The sequence below is a fragment of the Elephantulus edwardii genome, unplaced genomic scaffold (genome assembly GCF_000299155.1).
Source record: "Elephantulus edwardii isolate Elephantulus edwardi_28Jun2011 unplaced genomic scaffold, EleEdw1.0 scaffold00046, whole genome shotgun sequence".
Lineage (NCBI taxonomy): Eukaryota > Metazoa > Chordata > Mammalia > Macroscelidea > Macroscelididae > Elephantulus > Elephantulus edwardii.
In genome coordinates, this window is record NW_006399796.1 from 5,563,465 (window position 1) to 5,577,164 (window position 13,700).

Consider the following 13,700-nt stretch of genomic DNA (forward strand, 5'->3'; position numbering starts at 1 on the left):
TATTCTATGGACAGCCAACAAAATGAATAGATATGTCTTGGAGACAGTGTAGCCAGAGTGCTCTTTGGAGGCAAGAATGATGAGGCCTTGTCTAACATACTTTGGACATTGCTAGGAGGTGCTATTACTTGGAGAAGAACATGATGTTGGGAAGGGTGGAGGGTTGGCGAAGGAGAGGAAGACCCTTATCCAGGTGGATTGACAAGATCGTGGCTGCCATGTAATTTTGTGTGTCAGGAAATGTGAGAATGATGTAGGACAGGATTGGTTTCAGATCTTTTGTTCACAGGATCACTATGAGTCATACTTGACTTGATGGTACTTAACAACAACAAAGTTTATATTACACAAGTGACTAGAAATCTCTAAGAAAACAGATCATTCCCTGATTGCTATTCAACATTCCCCGTAAATCCTCTTGAAGGGTAAATTTATCTGTTTAAGGCGTTTACATTCCCTGTCTAATTTTGTGTCATCTAGTTTTAATTATGTCACTGAATCAATCTTTCTCATTGAGGATCCTCCGCTCTTGTGCTGTCCCTCCTCACTCTCAATCATGATGTCCCTCTCCAAGCACTGGTCCTGCATTGCGACATGTCCAAAGTATGTCAGAACATGTTTCAGAATCCTTCCCTCCAAGGAGCAGCCTGTTCTTATCCTCTCTAGGACAAACCTGTTTGTTCTCCTAATAGTTCATGGTATATTCAATGCTCTTCTCCAGCACTACAGCTCAAAAACAACAATTCTCCTTCTATCATCCCTAGTCATTGTCCAGATTTCTTATGCATAGAAAGTACTTGCAAAGATGATGGCCTGGATAAGGCACACCTTAGTCTCCAGACTGATATCATTGTTCTTCAGTACTTTGGAGAAGTCTCTGACAGCAGACTTACCCAATGCAATTCATCTTTTAATTTCCTGGCTGCTGGTACCAAGAGTGTTGATTGTGCAGCCAAGCAAACTAAAGCTGTTAACAATCTCAAACTCTTCACTATCTATCATGATGCTACCAATTAGCCCAATGCTAAGAATCTTTGTTTTCTTGATATTGAGCTTCAACCCATACTGAAGGCTGCAGTCCTTGACCTTCTGCAACAAGCACTTCGTATACTCCTCTGTTTCATCAGGCAGTGTTGTGTGATCTTCGTAGCACAGATTGTTGTGTCTTCCTCCAATCCAGATGCCACATTTCTCCTCAAAGAACTCAATTCCGGATAATCTGTTCTGCATATGGATTGAAAAGATAATAAAGATAGGATACATCCCTAGGGTACACCCTTCCCAATTTTGAACCATGCAGTGTTTCCTTGCTCTGTTCTGATGACTGTGTCCTGGTCCAAGTATAGGTTTTGCATAAGTACAATCAAGTGTTTAAGTATTCCCATTCTTCTCAGAGTCAGCCACAGTTTGTTGTCATCCACACAGTCAAATGTCTTTGCATAGTCAATGAAACCCAGATAAACATTCCTCTGGTACTCCCTGCTTTCAGCCAAGATCCATCTATCATTAGCTATAATATCCCTATAATATCCCTATAATATCCCTAGTACCATGCCCTCTTCTAACCCAGCCTGCAGAACAGACTGTTTGCTGTTAATGTACTATTCCAGTTGCTTTTGAATAATCTTCAGCAGAATCTTGCTTGCATGTGATATCAATGATATTATTTAATTGAATTGCATAATTTCCACATTCTGACTGGTCACCTATATTTAGAATGGGACCAAAAATATATCTCTTCTAGTCAGTTGACCAGGCAGTTTTTCTCCAGATCATGGAGAGTACATCTAGGACGGCATCTGTTTTTAAAATATGCCCATTTTTAAGCCATCAATTTCTGGGTCCTTGTTTTTTATTGCCAATTCAAGTTACTCATTATTATTAATGCATCTTGGTTACATGTTTGATTGATTTATGACTGCAACCATTGGTAGAAATCATCTATTTTCCTCCTCTTTGACTCTGGTTGTTGGAGAATAAATTTGAATGATCATAGCATTAACAGTTCATCCATGTATATGTGTGGATGTTATTTTGTCACTCAAAGCATTGTATTTAGAGGTGCATCTAGAAACTTCCTTTTTTCCCTGTGATATGGTAATATTTAATATTAAAAGTAGATTGTAAATGTATCTTTGTAAACAATATGCTTAAAATATATCTATTACCCTAAATTTTTTTCTTTCTAAAATGGTGTTATTCACAGTAAATTTCTTAGATGTTGTATTTTCCCTTAAAATAATAGAGCAATTTGAAGAAAGAAACTTTGTTCAGTGATTTAAGACTTCTTTTGCTAATACAAGTCTTTATGAATCTCTTGTAGGAACTGATGGAGAGTCATATCTGTCTCTGTTTTCTTTATAACTTGCAATAGCTGCACATGTTCTGTGACAATCTGCCTGAGGTCTGTCATTTTCTGGAGCAGCCTGGCAAACAGCTGAGAGGACTCAGGGTAGTTCAGCTTCAGTTGGAGCTCCAAGGCTTGCAGCAAGTTGTCCTGTATGTCCTCAATGGGCTTCACATTCAGTAAACCTGGCCGGTCTCCACTGAGAATGACAGCTATAAATATTGCCAAGTCGCTGTCATCTAATTCCAGTGCATTGAACTTCACAGTAAACTCATACTTGGGCTCCATAAAGTCACCAAAGGGCTTCTGCCTGCTCTTTAAAAACTCTCTTGTCCTGAAGCCTTGGCCTTCTGATATAAGAACTCTATTCATCAAAAACATCAGCACCGTATAAATGATCTCATGGACACCATACTTGAATAGAGTTACTTGCTTATTCAAATCAAGGTTCACAAAACCAGGAATGTTTTTGGCACTCTGTGATCTCTTGCACAGCCTCCACTGAGCGGAACTGGCACCCCTGAAAGACGCAAATGGCCACTTCTTCGCTCTGCTCTTGCAGGGGAGTCATGTGTTTGAACTTTGAGTCCTCCCATCATTAAGGAATTCATATCATAGATAACAAATAATGATTTGTTTGTTGTCTTTCCTGTCAAGATGGCCCTCGCCTTGGCTTTGGTCAGCGGAAAGGACTTTATGTACGAGTCATACAAGTGTTTGGCCAGGGCCGGGAGATCAGCAGACTCTGGGTTCAGCTGGTCGATGTTGCTGGAGATCTCTGCCAACAGCTTCTCTTTCTCAGCCTGTGGCATCCTTCCAAACCTGATGGCGTGGGACATCCCCACAGCAAGACATTTTTGAAATAGTACTGACATTTATTTCTGCTTTTCTTGTGGATCCGACAGTTAAGGTCACATCTATCATAAATAAGTTTCAATCTGTTTGTCCTCTGGAAGAATCCCTTGCATCCTTCACAAGCACGAACTCCGTAATGAAAGCCGGAAGGTTTAGCTCCCCAGACATGACACTCGATTGCTATGAGGAAGCTCAAAGACTCTTCCAGAGACTTATTGTGGAGCTGAGTCTTTTCAGAGTAATAAAGTGCATAAGCAGGCTCCACTTTGATGGCACTTTGGTAGTCTTGGAGCTTCAGGTCATACTTACAGTCAGTTACCATTGGGTCTGCTCTTGTGAAGGGAAGGTCTTCATAATGTGGAGCAGAAATGCTAGAGAAATCCACAGTGGTGAAGGGCTTGATGTCAAAGCAGTGTGAATGGCCATCCACCACCAAGAGATCCACAGAGCTGATGGCAAAGTTGGGAGCCAGAAAGGCATCTCAGTGTCAACCATGATGATTCCGTCTTTGGGTCTTTGGATGACTCTTATTTGAGAAAATAGCCTGCTAATGTGTATATACAGTTCACAATTTGCCTTTTTAACAATGAAAGTGACTCTATTTTTCTCACATTTTCCTCTCCATCGGAGTAGATCATATGACTGTTTGATTCAAATTATCCCATGTCAATCCATATAATTTAATCAGTACCTAATATGTCACTATTTATGTGTTCCATTTCTTTCTTACTGATGAACAGTTTTCCTACATTCATGCTTTTCACATTGCATGTACCAATCATTAGTTTCTGCTTACATTAGGTTCGCCTTTGTGTTTCCAAATTTGAGGGCTCAGCCTCAGTTTGCTCTATCTGCTATCGTATAAGTGTGTGTATTCTTTTATATAGAGAGCTTTCAAAGGCCTGTTATATTTTGGAAGTGGATGGTCAATCCTTCTTCCTAATATGTTTTAATTAGGATTCTAAGCTTTGGAACAACATCTGACAGATAAACATTTTAGGGAAAGGAGAAAATGGAAGATACTTCCCCTTACAAAGATTACCATAGATGCCATCGCCCTGCATGTGTGTCTTCTTCCTTCTCTTTCTCTGAATATTAGAGTAGTTTGCACTCGCTTCTACCCTGTCTAGCAGCTTCCCCACCCCCAGCAACCCTTTGCTATAATGGCTTGGGCCACAAATTACTTCTCTGATGTCTTGTACCTCACAATGTTGCTGGTCTCTCACACTGATTTCTACCTAATATTTCGAATGATTTAAGTCCAAATCTCATCCATTTCAGGGAGAGATTTCTGCCACTGGAAGTACTAGGGAAATGTCCTTGCCCCTGAGCTTCTGCTCCAGGACTGTTGTCCTATGGCATAGTGTCTCTACTCTTCTTTTTTGCACAACATAGCTGTCTCAATAGGATGATTTCTGAGGTGAGGAATATGTCTCCTTTAGATCTGACATCTAGTGCCTATGGGATCCTGGGAGAATGGGGTACCTGAAGAGGAGGCAAGATGGTGGTCTCAGATTCCTGCTGTGTGAGATTTGAGAAGCCAAAAAAAAGAGAAGAAATCAAGAATTTAAGGAGCAGAATAGAAGATTTTAAAGGACAGCACAAGAAGGCAATTATTATAATAATGTATAATAAAGTATTATAAGGAAATTTGCAAAGAAGTAGAGTTTGAAAATAAAAAGGGCTGTATTTTCTCAACCTTTCTTAAGCTGAAAGAACTGAAGAATAAATTCAAGCCTTAAGTTGCAATACACGAGAATACTATGTAGAGAATATTGAATGATCTGGGAAGCAATAAAAGGAGATGGAAAGAGTATACAGAGTCACTGTACCATAAACAATTGCCTGACACAGAAGAATGTCAAGAAACAACATTTGATCAAGAGGGAATGGTGATGAAGGAGGAAGTTCAGTCTTCCGTGAAGGATTGGGCAAAAAATAAAGCCTCAGGAATTGATGGAATATCAGTTGATATATTTCAACAAACAAATGGACTCACCAGGTTGTCTCAAGAAATCGAGAGGACAACTACATGGTCAACTGACTGGAAGAAATCTATATTAATTCTCATTCAAAAAAAAGGTGACTTGACAAGTGTATGGAAATTATTATAAAATATCAATCATATCACATGCAAGCAAAATCCTGCTGAAGATTATCCAGGAAACTACTTGAACAGTACATTGACAGAGATCTGCCAGAATTAAAAACTGGTTTTAGAAGATGCAATGACACTAGAGACATTATCACCAATGTCAGATGTATCTTGGCAGAGACTAAAGAGTCACAGAGTAATGTCAATCTGTGTTTGATTGACAATGCAAAGGCATTTGATTGTGTAGATCAGAGCAAAATATGTTTAACTTTGAGGAAAGTGGTAATCCCAGAACACTTGATTGTGCTTATGTGAAACCTATACTTGGACCAGGAAGCAGTCCTCAGAGCAAGGAAGCATGTCATACATAGTACAAAATCAGAAAGGGAGTGTGCCAGAGATGCATACTATCTCCATACCTTTTCAATCTATATGCAGAGCAAATGATTTGGGAGGCTGGGAGGAAGACTCATCATCAACCTACTTTATACAGGTGACATATACTTGCATGCTAAAACTGAGGAGGACCTGAAGCACTTGCTGCAAAATGTCAAGGACCGTAGTCTTCAATATGGATTGAAACTCAACATCAGGAAGACAAAGATTCTGACCACTGGACCAATTGGCAGCACCATGATAGATGGAGAAAAAGTTGAGTTTATTAACAATTACAGCTTTCTTGGTTCCACAATCAACAGTCTTGACATCAACAGTCAGGAAATCAAAAGACAAATTGCATTAGTGAAATCTGCTGTCAGGGACCTTTCCAGAGTCCTGAGAAGCAAAGATGTCAGTCCAGAGACTAAGGTGCACCGGATCCAGACAATGGTCTTCACAGTTACTTGTTATTCATCAGAGAGCTGGACAAGGATTAAAGATGATAGAAGTATTAAGGCCTTTGAGTTGTGATGTGGGATAAGATTCTTGAATATACAATTGGCCACCAAGAAAATTAATAGATCTGTCTTGGAGAACATAAAACCAAGCTTCTCAGTGGAGGCTAGGGTTTACTTTGGGCATGGGCCAGGAGAGACTGATCCTTAGAGAAGGACATCATGCTCAGAAGGGTGGAGGGACAGTACAGGAGAGGAAGACATCAGATGGGATGGATTGATACAGTAACTAGGGCAATGGGTGTAGGTGTACTGGTGTCAGTGAGAACTGGCTCAGGACAGAGCAGGCTTCAGAGGTGTTGTACATAAGGTTGTTATGAGTCACAGGCGACTTGACGGCACATAACAACAGTTAATCTAAATATTTGCAGAAAATATTTTCTTTTATAAAAGTTAAAAATTATAATTAACTCTATTTCCAGCTAGTATACTTAGTGGGGAACTTTTTTTGTGTGTTTTAGCCTGTATGGGGACATATGGGGAGTCTGGTTTAGTCTCCAATAGTAATTGTATGTAGGGCAATTTAGTTATTCTCTATGACTTCACTAGAGTAAATGCCAGAGAAGGATCAGATAGAGCAAATTACTGACTTAACTGACTTTAAAAGATGAGGTTGAAGCTTAGAGTCCATACAGAGTCATTTCAAAAGAAAAGGTAAATAGTGTATTTTTTCCCAATGGTTTCCCAAAAAAAAAAAAAAAAAAAAAAAAAAAAAAAAACCTATAGAGGTAACTTGTAGTCACTGTGAAGTTGAACACCGTGACATTGACCTATCTAATGTGATAATAGTTACTCTTGGTGGACAGTGTTTGGTGGCACTCCCCCATTAAAACAAGCTTGGAAGCAGGGGTAGCATCCACTTCCATAAATAGCTTGCCTTGGGAAACCCTATGAACCTGAAGCAAGGATGAAAGTCACGCAAGTGTCAAGGACTTTCATTCATAGGGTCGCTATGAGTTGCCGACCACTCGATGGCACTTAACAACAACAACAACAACTAGAGTACAGGCCTCCTCTTACACATATAAGGTTTCTTTTAGTCAGAATCAAGTTAATGATGACAATTTTGTGTTTGTGTGTGTGTTATTTATTTGCTATAAGATCATATGCTTGAAACGGAGTTCTCAGCTTTCTTAAAAAAAGTAGACGAATGAAAAACATCTATGAAATCCATTGTGTCATTGATGTCTGTCCAAAGTTCAACTGAAAGGTCAAGATGATCAATATCCCAAAAGCTATGCCCAGGAAATTTCTCTTTCTTAAACCTTTTCCTTTCTAACCCATTCTATACCAGATTAGAGCCACTTGAAAGTCTATGGAGAAGTCCAGATGAGTTCTAGAAGTTCATACGTATGTTCATGGTACAGCTATAAATAGTTCTAATGGATGTATCTAGATTTACAGACTTACATTTCAGGCACACTTTTAATTTAGTCATGTCCCATAAACATCTATTTTGGTTTCTTCTCTGGAGATTGCAAGATTAAATGGCTGGCTTGTAATAAGGATTTCTAATTGAATAAATTAATTTATTTCCATGCTATGAATCATGAGTGTAAATAGAATGAGGAAAGGGGTAAACTTGGAATGTGAGATCTTTTTCAGTTTTTCAATCAGGTATTGAGCCATGTTCGCAGTGTATTATGATTTTCTCACTGTGCACTGAAAAGGACTGTTTAGATTGCAGTTACTGAAAGTTTCCAAGTCTACTCTCATCAAAACATTGTTGTACTCATTTATTAAAGCATTTTAAATCTTTGTAGTGTTGCTGTTAGGTGCCATCAAGTGGAGTATAACTCATAACAACCTTATGAACAACAGAAGTGAACTCTTTTCTATCCTTTGTCATCCTCGCCGTCTCTGACTCACTTGAACTCAACGCTGAAGTCACTGCATCAGTCCATCTCACTGAGGGTCTTACTCTCTTTCATTAACCCTCCACCTTTCTAAGCATTTCTAAGCCTTTTCCAAGGAATAGCCTTTCCTAGGAATATATCCAAAAAATGTGAGAGAAAGCTTTGACATCTTTGGTCCAAATGGACACTCTGGTGGCAATTTTCCCAAAACTGAGCAAATATGAAGTCAAGATACAGTTGTACTTACTGGTGGTGGAAATACAAAAATTGGATACTTTTGAGAAAGGAATGATAATCAGAAAGGACAGACTTCATGACAGAAATGAGATTGAAGATAGAATAATATTGTGCTTTTGATGATTTATTCTAAGCAAATACATTAAGAGAAAAAACGGGGAAATAACAAAGGAGGCTTGACATATAGACCTCACCTGATGGACTGCACAAGAGTTAGATTAATTCATGTAAAGAATCATTTGTTTAAAAAAAAGAAAAAAAGAATCGTTGGAGAAGATCAATAACAGTGGTCAAAACCAGACCAGGGGCTGACTGTGTAAAAGACCATCAATTACTCATGTACAAGCTTAAATTGAAGCTGAAGGAAATGAAAACAAATCCATATGAACAATATTATGACCTTAAGTCTATCCCACCTGAATTTAAAAGTAAACTCAAGAACTGATTTGAGGCATTAAACATCAATGATGAAAGACAAGATAATATGTGGGATGACATAAAGGATATCATCCATGAAAAGAGCACAAGGGAAAAAGGTAAAAACAAAAATTTATGTCAGAAAAGACTACAAAAATTGCACTAGAATATCAAGAAGACAAAACAAAGGGAAGAGATACGAAACTAAAAGAGCTTAGCAGAACATTTCAAAGGGCAGCTTCAAAAGAAAAAGCAAAATATTATCATGAAATATGCATAGAGTTGGAGACAGAAAATAAAAAAGAGGGGTTTTTTTGTTTTGTTTTTAATTCTCCCTCAGCATGGAAGAACTGGAAAACATATTGAAGCCTTGAGTTGCAATACTGAAAGATACTCTGGTCAAATTCTTGAAAGATCCTGGAAACATTAAAAACAAACAAACAAACAAACCCCCAAAACCCAAAGGTAAAAGGAATACACAGTGTCACAGTAACAAAAAAAACTTGGATGTCTCTGAAAAATTCAGGGATTATAATATGAACAAGAGCTAATGGGAAAAGAAGAAATTGACGCTGCCTGAAGGCATTGGCAAATAAATGAATGAATGAATGAATCAATCAATCAATCAATCAATCAATCACTCAATCCCCAGAAATTTCTGTTTCAACTTATTTGGATGTGTTCAGCACTGTATTTCAGGAAATTTGGAGGACAGTTACCTGGTACACTGACTTAAAGAGATCCTTTTTTATTTCATTCCCAAGAAAGGTGACCCAGACCCAAGAGAATGTGTAAATTATCAATGTTATTGATATAACAAATATCACCACTTTACACAAGCATTTCAATCCATTGACTATTTTCCACTGAATCCTAATTGAACTTAACTCTATCTAATTAGCTTAGTTAACATATTTTAGTGCAGTATGTTTAGAATACCCTATCCCTTATCAGAGGAAAATAACAATACTCCTCTGCTTTTCCAAGTGGATAAAAACAGGAAACATTTTAAACTGCAAATATTTCTTCTATTATCATGTAAACTACTGCTTCTTGGTGACTATTGACTCTAACTTACTAGTTCTTCCCTATAGATAGCATCAAACATTAATTCTTTTAAAGAATGCAAAATTATTTTCTTGGCCAACTGACAGGAAGAGATCTGTATTTGTTCCCATTCCAAAGAAGAGTGGCCCAACAGAGTGTGGAAACTGTAGAACGATATCATTGATTTCACTTGCAAGCAAGATTCTACTGAAGATTATCCAAAAAGGACTGGAACAGCACATCAGCTGAGAACTGTCAGAAGTCCAGTCTGAGTTTAGAAGGGGTCATAGTACTAGGGATATTGTAGCTGATGAGAGATGGATCCTAGCTCAAAGCGAGAAAACCAGAAGAAAGTCTATCTGTGTTTCATTGATTATGCAAAGGCATTTGACTGTGTGGATCATAACAAACTGTGGCTGACTCTGAAAGAATGGGAATCCCAAAACACTTGATCATTCTAATGCAAAACCTATACTTGGACCAAGAGGCAGTCGTCAGAACAGAGCAAGGAAACACTGCCTGGTTCAAAATTGGGAAAGGCATACGCCAGGGATGTGTCCTATCTCCATACCTTTTCAACCTGTATGCAGAACAGATTATCTGAGAGGCTAGGCTCTATGAGGAGAGTGTGGTGTCAGAATTGGTGGAAGATCTATTAACAATCTGCATTACGCAGATGACACAACCCCACTTGCTGAAACTGAGGAGGACCTGAAATGCTTGCTGCAGAGGGTCAAGGACTACAGCATTCAATATGGCTGAGGCTCAATGTCAAGAAGACAAAGATTCTCACCACTGGACTAATTGGCAGCATCAGGATGGATGGTGAAGAGATTGAGATTGTTAACAACTTTAGTCGGCTTGGCTCCACGGTAAACACTCTTGGCACCAGTAGCCAGGAAATAAAACAACATATTGCGATGGGAAAGTCTGCTGTTAGGGACCTCTTCAGGGTACTGAAGAGCAATGGTGTCACTCTGGAGACTAAGGTGCATCTGAAACAGGCTATGGTCTTTGCAATCACTTGTTATGCATCAGAGAGTTGGACAATAACTGAGGAGGACAGAAGGAGAATTGATGCCTTTGAGCTGTGGTGCTGGAGAAGAGTATTGAATGTACCCTGGACTGCCAAGAAAACAAACAGATTCATCCTGGAGAGGGTTAAATCAGGCTGCTCCTTGAAGGCAAGGATTCTGAGGCTTCGTCTGACATGTTTTGGACATGTTTGCAAGGAGAGACAGGTCCTTGCAGAGGGACATCATGTTTGAGAGGGTGGAGGGATGGCCCAGAAGGATAAGACCCTCCATGAGGTGGATTTATTCAGTGACTGGGGTAATCGGGATGGGTATGTCAGAGGCAGTGAGATTGGCACAGGGTAGAGCAGGGTTTAGGGCTGTTGTATATAGGGTCGCTATGAGTCGTAAGCGACTTGACGACACATAACAACAACAACAATAATAACTTATAGATTATTATTGTTGTTATTATGTGCTGAAGAGTTGCCTGAGACTCAGAGTAACCCTATGTACAAAAGTTCTCCAGCCTGCTCTATCGTGAGACAGTCTCACTGACTCTGACACACCTAACCACATTTCCCCAATTATTGTGTCAATCAGTCAGCAGTCTTCCTCTCCTGCACTCTCCCTCCACCCTTTCAAGCATGAGGTCATTTTCCAAGGTCCAGTCCCTCCTCACATGTGCCCAAAGTATGTGAGACAGACCTTCAAAATCTTTGCCTCCAAGGTGAACTTTGGTTTCACCCTTTCCAAGACAGACCTATTTGTTTTCCTGGTGTTTCATGCTTTGTTCAATACTCTTCTTCAGCACCACACTCAGAGTCATCTATTCTTCTCTCATTCTTAGTAATTGTCCAGCTGTCTGATGTAGAGAAAGTAATTGTGAAGACCATGGCCTGGATAAGGCACATCTTAGTCTCTAGACTGAGATCTTTGTTCCTCAGGACTCTGGAGAGGTCCCTTACAGCAGACTTCCCCAAAGAAACTTGTCTTTTGATTTCCTTACTGGTGGTGCCAAGACTGTTGATTGTAGGGCAGAGAAAGCTGAAATTATTAACCTCAATCTCTTCTCTATTTCGATGCTACCAATTGGTCCAGTAGTGAGAATATTTGTCTTCTTGATGTTAAGCTTCAATACATATTAAAGACTTATGAATGTATAGATTGTTGTTGCTGTTGTTGTTGTGTACCATAGCATCAGACTGACCCAGTGTAACCCTCTGGCAGATTTTCAAAGGCAGTTCATCACAGGGAGGAGAATATGTATCCTTATCCCGCATCATTTGTAATTATTTCTCCCTGGTAATGTGATTCCAGTTAAATTATTTACACTAATTTCTGTGGATTTGATGACTGATTGATAAGAAATTGTGTGTTGCTAACCAAAGGACATGCAAGTTGAATCCACCAGTAGTTCAGTGGGAAAAAGCTCGGCAGTTTCCTTCTGTGAGATTTCTTACCTCCAAAAACCGACTGAATAGCCAGCTGAGTCATTTTTGGCTTGATGGGACACAACACAACAAAAGTTGCTGCATGCGTGCAACTGATCACGGTTGAGGTTACTTTGCCAAGTGAGATGCTTTCTTTGATAAGAAGCTGCTATTATGACCAAAACCAAGTATTCTAAAGAAACACCGAATTAAGTATATGCAGTATAAGCTGTAACACAGTCAAACTGACTTCTATATTTTTTTCATTTATTTTTCCTTGGGTCCTGGGCAGAACTACAGATTTTCAAACAGTTATGACATCCTAATTCTATCTTGTCTTAAACATCTAACCTTAATTTTGACAATCAATTTTACTGATAGTCAATTTTCACATTTCAATTTAGGTGATAAGAGATTATATTTTTTATTTTATTATAGTAATAATTATAGTAATAATTGCAGATGGATTTCATAAGATTCAAAGATAGTCTCTCTACCACTCAGCCCCTAAAAATGCAGTCTTCTCTTCATTTAAAAATAAGTGAACAGCACCAACAACATAGAATACTGCTATTGCACCAATGTCAATTAATAGTGACCTTCCAGGGCAGAACAGAACTGCCCCATGGCGTTTTCCAAGATCACAATCTTTATGGAAACAACCAGCTACAATTTTTCTTTGACAGAGGAACTGTTAGGTTCAAACTACTGACATTTTAGTTAGTAATTGAACACTTAAACTTCCCCTGCTAGAGACTGTTTCTCCTCATATAAACTAGGATAAATAGTAGTGTAGTAATTAATCCTCTAAATTGTTGTTTTAAAGAAACTATTTGGTCCTAAAAGCCTTCTGAGGTCCCAACTATTCTCACAATTTCTTAGTTCTTGGAATTGACGGAAAACCTCATAAGCAGTTCCTTACTTCACCTCTGCCTTGCATGCGGACTTCCAAGTTGTAAAACAACCCAGCGGTAGATGGAATTTGGTCCAGGATTTAAGAACAATAAATGACGTAGTTGAGCCTCTACATCTTGTGGTTCCTAACCTTTATACTCTAATAGACAAAGTGCTAGTCAATAGGCCATTTATTGTAAGAACTACCTTCCCTCTGTAACTTGATTTGTGCCACAATTAGAGTCTCTACTTGGAATATTAATGCTTTTTAATTTTTGACTCATGTACTTTTAACTTGTTAGATAAATTTGTGTCTTCTAGGCTGCAACGCTTCCATGATACATCTTCAAGGATATGAACATGTACGGCTAAGCACAATGGATAATAGTGCATCTAAATTCCAAAATCAATCTCCATAATAGTCTAGCTGTTTCCTATTGCCAAAGGGACACTTTAGAGTAGTGAGAGAAGATCTTCACCCTGAAACCTACAGGGTCCCTTTTCAGCAGGAAGTAGCTAAGAGATTACGCCATCCCCTTTTCCTTATGAATCAGGGTGAAGTCTCTCTCAGGGAGGAGTGATAGGGAATGGCAAAGGACACACTGACAAAGGA

At 38.9% G+C, this 13,700-nt stretch overlaps 1 pseudogene; it reads right to left on the reverse strand.

The window, feature by feature from the left end:
• Positions 1-2,293: 2,293 nt before the first annotated feature.
• LOC102843642 lies at positions 2,294-3,697 on the reverse strand (annotated as a pseudogene).
• Positions 3,698-13,700: the final 10,003 nt, after the last annotated feature.